General features: G+C 43.7%; 1 protein-coding gene across 1 annotated transcript in view; it reads right to left on the bottom strand.

Annotated features, from left to right (window-relative positions):
• Positions 1 to 6,321: 6,321 nt before the first annotated feature.
• Positions 6,322 to 8,823, bottom strand: part of LOC143299832 (cysteine-rich DPF motif domain-containing protein 1-like) — a 15,117-nt gene continuing 12,615 nt past the window's right edge. Inside the window, exon 5 of the mRNA XM_076613317.1 lies at positions 6,322 to 7,040. The gene's annotated coding sequence lies outside the window, so the exon portion shown is untranslated. The remainder of the gene's footprint in view (positions 7,041 to 8,823) is intronic.

Consider the following 8,823-nt stretch of genomic DNA (forward strand, 5'->3'; position numbering starts at 1 on the left):
CTGACAAGCGAAACAACTGTTAATGAATGCAGTAAGTCAAAAACATCAATGTTCTCAGTCACTTGTGAAGACACACTTTCGTGTACATAAGGCTTCACCAAGCTACTGTCAAAAATTATATGCTTAATTGTCAGGTTACTAAAGCATATGCACTTGACATTAGAACAATACTTGGTCCGTAATGAATTTGATAATAGTATGAGAGCTAAACTCAGAATTGGTCTGCGAATCGGACCAAAGTCTGAGAGAGTCAACTGACGAGGTTTTGGACGAATTCTAGCACCTATAAAAGTCTCTTTCTAGTATATCGCTTATTTCCTTTTATGACAATGGGCAATATACTTTTATACTATCTGTACGATTCTTTGCTACCCTTTTTGCACCTTAATGTGATGAAGATTTGTCACCAGATATGAACTAATTGAAAGCGACGACCTGAATGAACTATAAAAAGAAAACCTGTCTCTAGTAGTTATCTCAACATGCCAGTCTTGCTGATAACATTCCTTCAATCAATTTTCAAAACTTATTAGCAATCGACTGCAGTCACCAACACCCTGGCTCTGTCATACATAACCAAAACCATAACGACATAAAAGATAGCATATCTATGATAGAGGATGCCCACGTAATCTTAATTTGATCATGCAAAGTTAGTAACATGTGGTAAGCTTTCAAGGGGAGTCTGTTCAAAGGTATTCTCAAAAGACGTGGCTAGTATTTACTACAAGGGGAGTCTGTTCAAAGGCATTCTCAAAAGACGTGGCTAGTATTTACTACAAGGGGAGTCTGTTCAAAGGCATTCTCAAAAGACGTGGCTAGTATTTACTACAAGGGGAGTCTGTTCAAAGGCATTCTCAAAAGACGTGGCTAGTATTTACTACATTTAACTCTTTCACAGCCATAGGCGACTTTTGTCGACATCGAAGGGTCATGCTGATGACATTGTAACAAAACTTGACAGCTGCAGCCAGTTTCCCACCAAATGAACAACGACTAATCTTTGCCTATTGCCTGTGTTTGAAGCGAACAAGTCCACTTTGTTGTTTTGACATGAACCCAAGCCTGTACCTGAAAGCATCGTTTCTAAAATATCTGGCGGTGGGGAGTGTTGTTCACACAGGAACTGGGCGGTGGGGAGTGTTGTTCACACAGGAACTGGGCGGTGGGGAGTGCTGTTCACACAGGAACTGGGCGGTGGGGAGTGCTGTTCACACAGAAACTGGGCGGTGGGGAGTGTTGTTCACACAGGAACTGGGCGGTGGGGAGTGCTGTTCACACAGAAACTGGGCGGTGGGGAGTGTTGTTCACACAGAAACTGGGCGGTGGGGAGTGTTGTTCACACAGGAACTGGGCGGTGGGGAGTGTTGTTCACACAGGAACTGGGCGGTGGGGAGTGCTGTTCACACAGGAACTGGGCGGTGGGGAGTGTTGTTCACACAGGAACTGGGCGGTGAAAGAGTTAACATCAATGTTTATGAAAAGAGGATATCGCCCAGTTTCTCCATAAACTGACGAGTCTGGAGAATGGATTCTAACATTAAGAAACCATTGCATAGAAAAGAGATGAACAGATTCCAGAGACTTAAGGTTTCCTTCATCAGGTTTCTCATCACTGTTTTCACTCCAGCTCCCCCAGTCTCTCATCCACTGCAGACACAGCGCTGGTGGCTTCCTGGCAACGCTGCACTCACATCTCTGACATCTTCCACCAGCTGTGTGGTTCTGGCACACAGATGAGTCATGTCCTGCCCCACACCACTCACACTGTCCTGCACACTACCCAGCTGTTGGGTGCGGGAACCCAAGCTTGCCTGTGTGCGCTGCTGTTGCTGGTCAAACATGGAGCACAACAAGGTTTTCAAGTTGCCGTCAACATCAGGAAAACTATCCACGATTTCTACGGAAGCATGATGTTCAGTGTCGTCACCATAGGCTCCTAGTTCGACTCCCTGAGACAGAGATAGAGAGAGAGGAGAGACAGACAGAGAGAGACAGAGAGACAGAGAGAGAGACAAAGACACAGAGAGAGAGACAGAGAGAGACAGACAGACAGACAGACAAACAGAGGGAGAGAACACTTCATTCAAAAGTTTACATCGTTCTAAACCACAAGAGACAAAACAGACAGCATGTCTACACTTCAACATTACATCACATTGCATGCACATGTACCTGAAACCACACTTGTTCCGCTTAAGCCCCCCCACCCCACCCCCTTTCTCTCTCTCTCTCTCTCTCTCTCTCTCTCCGAGTATCTGTATGTGTCATGAATGATTTAAGAAGCCAAGAACGCAGCTGGCACTGACAACCCAAGACAGGTCCGCACTTTATGTCAGTGTTACATCTTTCACGACAACGCTAACTGCCCGGCAGCGGGGCTCATTTGGACCCATTCACCTCAAAGGCACCACATAAACATCGTGAAAGTGAACCCAACTCTGGTCCAAATCCAGAGTGATTTGTGTGTTTCAAAACGAAAGAAATTAGATACATTTTAGCAATATAGGAAACCATACATCATTTTCCAGTTGCTCACGCTTAAATCTACATGATCTATGCACTGCTGACACACGTATGCACTTTGATATATTATATCTTCATGCGCTTGCAGGACTGACATAAACATATATATATATATATATATATATATATATATATATATATATATATATATATATATATATATATATATATATATATATATATATGACCACTCCCAACGCCAAAGAAATGGCTACGTTCACACTGCATTTCGCCAGAGAAAGTTTGCTGATAAAAGAGTAAAACTACACGTACCAATTAAGGATCACAGTACTCAACTTTCACCGTACTTCCCAGGCCAAGGCCACCAATTACTGTCTTTAAAATTCCGTAAAAATAATATAGTATGTATCATATCACATCAACATTCTCTCTCTCTCTTGTTGAAGACACCCCCACCCCCAGAGTATTCATCAAGATCTCAGTCTCTTGTTAAAGACACCCTCCAGAGAGATCATCATGATCCCTGTCTCTTGTTAACCCCCCAGCCCCCTCAGAAAGTTCATCAAGAACTCTGTCTCTTGTTAAAGACACCCCCCCCCCCCATCCCCAGAGTTCATCAAAATCTCTGTCTCTTGTTAAAGACACCCCCACCCCCCCGAGTTCATCAAGAACTCTGTCTCTTGTTAAAGACACCCCCCCCCCATCCCCAGAGTTCATCAAAATCTCTGTCTCTTGTTAAAGACACCGCCAGAGTTTATCAAAATCTCTGTCTCTTGTTAAAGACCCCCCCCCCCCCCCCATCCCCAGAGTTCATCAAAATCTCTGTCTCTTGTTAAAGACACCGCCAGAGTTCATCAAGATCTCTGTCTCTTGTTAAAGACACCGCCAGAGTTCATCAAAATCTCTGTCTCTCTTGTTAAAGACACCCCCCACCCCCCCGAGTTCATCAAGAACTCTGTCTCTTGTTAAAGACCCCCCCCCCCCCCCCATCCCCAGAGTTCATCAAGAACTCTGTCTCTTGTTAAAGACACCGCCAGAGTTCATCAAGATCTCTGTCTCTTGTTAAAGACACCCCCCACCCCCCAGAGTTCATCAAGATCTCTCTCTCTCTTGTTAAAGACACCCCCCACCCCCCCCCGAGTTCATCAAGAACTCTGTCTCTTGTTAAAGACACCCCCCCCCCATCCCCAGAGTTCATCAAAATCTCTGTCTCTTGTTAAAGACACCCCCCACCCCCCAGAGTTCATCAAGAACTCTGTCTCTTGTTAAAGACACCCCCCACCCCCCAGAGTTCATCAAGAACTCTGTCTCTTGTTAAAGACACCCCCCACCCCCCAGAGTTCATCAAGAACTCTGTCTCTTGTTAAAGACACCGCCAGAGTTCATCAAGATCTCTGTCTCTCTTGTTAAAGACACCCCCCACCCCCCAGAGTTCATCAAGAACTCTGTCTCTTGTTAAAGACCCCCCCCCCCATCCCCAGAGTTCATCAAGAACTCTGTCTCTTGTTAAAGACACCGCCAGAGTTCATCAAGAACTCTGTCTCTTGTTAAAGACCCCCCCCCCCCCCCATCCCCAGAGTTCATCAAGAACTCTGTCTCTTGTTAAAGACACCCCCAGAGTTCATCAAGAACTCGGTCTCTTGTTAAAGACACCCCCACCCCCAGAGAGTTCATCATGATCTCTGTCTCTCTTGTTAAAGACAACCTCACCCCCAGAGAGTTCATCAAGATCTCTGTCTCTCTTGTTAAAGACACCCCCACACCCAGAGAGTTCATCAAGATCTCTGTCTCTCTTGTTAAGGACACCCCCACCCCCAGAGAGTTCATCAAGATCTCTGTCTCTTGTTAAAGACACCCCCCACCCCCAGAGAGTTCATCAAGATCTCTGTCTCTTGTTAAAGACACCCCCCACCCCCAGAGAGTTCATCAAGATCTCTATCTCTTGTTAAAGACACCCCCCACCCCCAGAGAGTTCATCAAGATCTCTATCTCTTGTTAAAGACACCGCCAGAGTTCAAATCTCTATCTCTTGTTAAAGACACCCCCATCCCCAGAGTTCATCAAGATCTCTATCTCTTGTTAAAGACACCCCCATCCCCAGATTTCATCAAGATCTCTGTCTCTTGTTAAAGACACCACCACCACCTAGAATGTTCATGAAGATCTCCCCTGTCAGTTGTTACAGACACAATGTCATGATGACAATGTCATTATAATGTCCTCAATCAGGCTAGTAAGACTCACTTTTTTTTCGTGGCCTCGGATGCATGCAAATCTTTTCTTTCTTTCTTCCCTTCTTTTTTATTTTCCTTCCTTCTTTCTTCTCACCGCCCCCCCCCCCTCCCCCAGAAAAAAAGAAAAAAAAAGATTCCTGTTATTCCATGTGATATGATAGGTATTCTGACCCGAACTGTACTTGTCATGTCATCACTCTGGTTCTGTATACTGGACGGAGTCTGAAGATGCTAGCTGGAACTTATTAACTAACTTCTTCCATCTGATTCGAACTGACCAGAGTATCGAAGGAAGGAAAACAGTTAGCAGTGAGCCGGAAGGCTTAAAGAGGTGGGATGTTTTGTGTCGTCGAGGTTTCTTCCACACGTTCAATCCACGTCTTTTTTCCTAACCTTGAACCCTCACATTCTGGTGCTGTCTGCTGGGGGTGTGGGCAGTGTGGTGAACTGCCATGCACGTCAGGTGTCAGGTGTCCACAGCACGTGACGCTCTGTTGGTTGACGTGCTGTTGTCGACAGTGGGTGTGTGGGCAGTGTGGTGAACTGCCATGCACGTCAGATGTCCACAGCACGTGACGCTCTGTTATTTGACGTGCTGTTGTCGACAGTGGGGGTGTGGGCAGTGTGGTGAACTGCCATGCACGTCAGGTGTCCACAGCACGTGACGCTCTGTTGGTTGACGTGCTGTTGTCGACAGTGGGGGTGTGGGCAGTGTGGTGAACTGCCATGCACGTCAGGTGTCCACAGCACGTGACGCTCTGTTGGTTGTGCTGTTGTCGACAGTGGGGGTGTGGGCAGTGTGGTGAACTGCCATGCACGTCAGATGTCCACAGCACGTGACGCTCTGTTGGTTGACGTGCTGTTGTCGACAGTGGGGGTGTGGGCAGTGTGGTGAACTGCCATGCACGTCAGGTGTCCACAGCACGTGACGCTCTGTTGGTTGACGTGCTGTTGTCGACAGTGGGGGTGTGGGCAGTGTGGTGAACTGCCATGCACGTCAGGTGTCCACAGCACGTGACGCTCTGTTGGTTGACGTGCTGTTGTCGACAGTGGGGGTGTGGGCAGTGTGGTGAACTGCCATGCACGTCAGGTGTCCACAGCACGTGATGCTCTGTTGATTGATGTGCTGTTGTCGACAGTGGGAGTGTGGGCAGTGTGGTGAACTGCCATGCACGTCAGGTGTCAGGTGTCCACAGCACGTGACGCTCTGTTGGTTGACGTGCTGTTGTCGACAGTGGGGGTGTGGGCAGTGTGGTGAACTGCCATGCACGTCAGGTGTCCACAGCACGTGATGCTCTGTTGGTTGACGTGCTGTTGTCGACAGTGGGTGTGTGGGCAGTGTGGTGAACAGCCATGCACGTCAGGTGTCAGGTGTCCACAGCACGTGACGCTCTGTTGGTTGACGTGCTGTTGTCGACAGTGGGGGTGTGGGCAGTGTGGTGAACTGCCATGCACGTCAGGTGTCAGGTGTCCACAGCACGTGACGCTCTGTTGGTTGACGTGCTGTTGTCGACAGTGGGGGTGTGGGCAGTGTGGTGAACTGCCATGCACGTCAGGTGTGCACAGCACGCGACGCTCTGTTGGTTGACGTGCTGTTGTCGACAGTGGGGGTGTGGGCAGTGTGGTGAACTGCCATGCACGTCAGGTGACCACAGCACGTGACGCTCTGTTGGTTGACGTGCTGTTGTCGACAGTGGGGGTGTGGGCAGTGTGGTGAACTGCCATGCACGTCAGGTATCCACAGCACGTGACGCTCTGTTGGTTGACGTGCTGTTGTCGACAGCCTGGTGTTGTTGTTATTTTTACTTTATTTATTTTATTTTATTTCATTCATTGTTATTATTATTTTATTTTATTTTATTTTTATTTTATTTTAATTTCATTTATTGTTATTTAATTTTATTTTAAATTTTATTTTATTTAATTTTATTTTATTTCATTTAATTTTATTTTATTTCATTTCATTTTATTTTATTTTATTTCATTTTTTCTCAAGGCCTGACTAACTGTGTTGGGTTACGCTGCTGGTTAGACATCTGCTTGGTAGATGTGGTGTAGCGTATATGGATTTGACCAAACGCAGTGACGCCTCCTTGAGCTACTCATACCGATACTGATACTCCTATGCCTTTCCCCAACAGAATGGCAGGGAAGCCTGCTGAAGCTGTAGACTCCTCACGGTTGAATGGGTTAAAAATGGCATCTCCCGGGTGTTGGCTTTGTGTTCAAGGGGCTTGGTTAGACGCCTTGTCTTGGTGCGTCAAGGGGGGATGATGACCTTGACCTTGGTTTCCATGGAATGCTGCTGGTGCTTTCTATCTGAAAAGAGAGAGAAGGAGAGAGAGAGAGAGATGTGGTTATTTTGTTTGCTTGACTGCACTGGTACGTACAAAAACATTATCCAGCTCATCCCCCCCACCTCCACACACACACACATATACTTGCCTCAGTGGTATGCACATGCACTCACACATGCAAATATTCGCATGCACACACACACACACACACACATGTATACATAAAAAAAAAATGCTATATCACGTGCACCTAAAACAAAATATTCTACTAACAAATGAATGAACAAGACAAAAAAATAATAATTTGAAAAAAAATGATTAGAATACAAATAAGAAGAAAAGCAGGTGTAATAAAGCAAAATACTTATCACATCATATGACATGGAATATATTAATGTAAAATCATTATATATACATATATTTATCTAAAAAAAAGAAAGAAAAAAAGTCATTTAATCATGGGGAATAAACGAAAAAAGAAATTAAAGTCAGAAATATAGTTGGACTGATAAGCTAACTGATGCTGAAAATAACAGATAAATAAAACATTGATACATTTTCATATAAAAATTAACAACACAAAATATTTTCATTGCATAAAATGAAGCAGAATAAAACTGTAAAAAAAGAAAAGAAGAAATTATAACAGAAATGATACAACAAAAAACTCATACAATCAAAGCAAACAGGATGAATTAAAATAACCCTCTCCCTCCACACCACATAAAAAAAAAAATCACCAATACAACAAACAACAACAACAAATCCTGGAGAAAACAACTAAAATAACATTCATTATCATTATTGCTAATTTTTTTCTTTCTTTCAGTCTTAAAAAAACCCAAAAACAACAACAACAAAACAACCACAAATAGAAATTGAAAATTAAGTTCAAACCAAAGAAAAGGGAAAGAAACAAATACTGAAACACACCCCTCTTTTTTTTTTTTTTTTACTTTCTTATGACTTTACAAATGTGCTTCTACTTCATCTTCTGTGCTAACTCCGTTTGTTTTAAGTATAGGATTTGTGAAGCTATTAGAGTTTGCTTCTTCTTGTACCATAGCACTATACATAAATAAACTATCTATCATGGAAACGACGTATGAATGACTTTTATTGTTCTACCTGCTTCTGCTTGTACCATAGCACTATACATAAATGAACTATCTATCATGGAATCGACGTATGACTGACTTTTATTGTTCTACCTGCTTCTGCTTGTACCATAGCACTATACATAAATAAACTATCTATCATGGAATCGACGTATGAATGACTTTTATTGTTCTACCTGCTTCTTCTTGTACCATAGCACTATACATAAATGAACTATCCATTGTGGAATCGACGTATGACTGACTTTTATTGTTCTACCTGCTTCTGCTTGTACCATAGCACTATATATAAATGAACTATCTATTGTGGAATCGACGTATGAATGACTTTTATTGTTCTACCTGCTTCTGCTTGTACCATAGCACTATACATAAATGAACTATCTATTGTGGAATCAATGTATGACTGACTTTTATTGTTCTACCTGCTTCTGCTTGTACCATAGCACTATATATAAATGAACTATCTATTGTGGAATCGACGTATGAATGACTTTTATTGTTCTACCTGCTTCTGCTTGTACCATAGCACTATATATAAATGAACTATCTATCATGGAAACGACGTATGAATGACTTTTATTGTTCTACCTGCTTCTTCTTGTACCATAGCACTATACATAAATGAACTATCTATCATGGAATCAATGTATGAATGACTTTTATTGTTCTACCTGCTTCTGCTTG

This window comes from Babylonia areolata, chromosome 25 (genome assembly GCF_041734735.1).
Source record: "Babylonia areolata isolate BAREFJ2019XMU chromosome 25, ASM4173473v1, whole genome shotgun sequence".
NCBI lineage: Eukaryota > Metazoa > Mollusca > Gastropoda > Neogastropoda > Buccinidae > Babylonia > Babylonia areolata.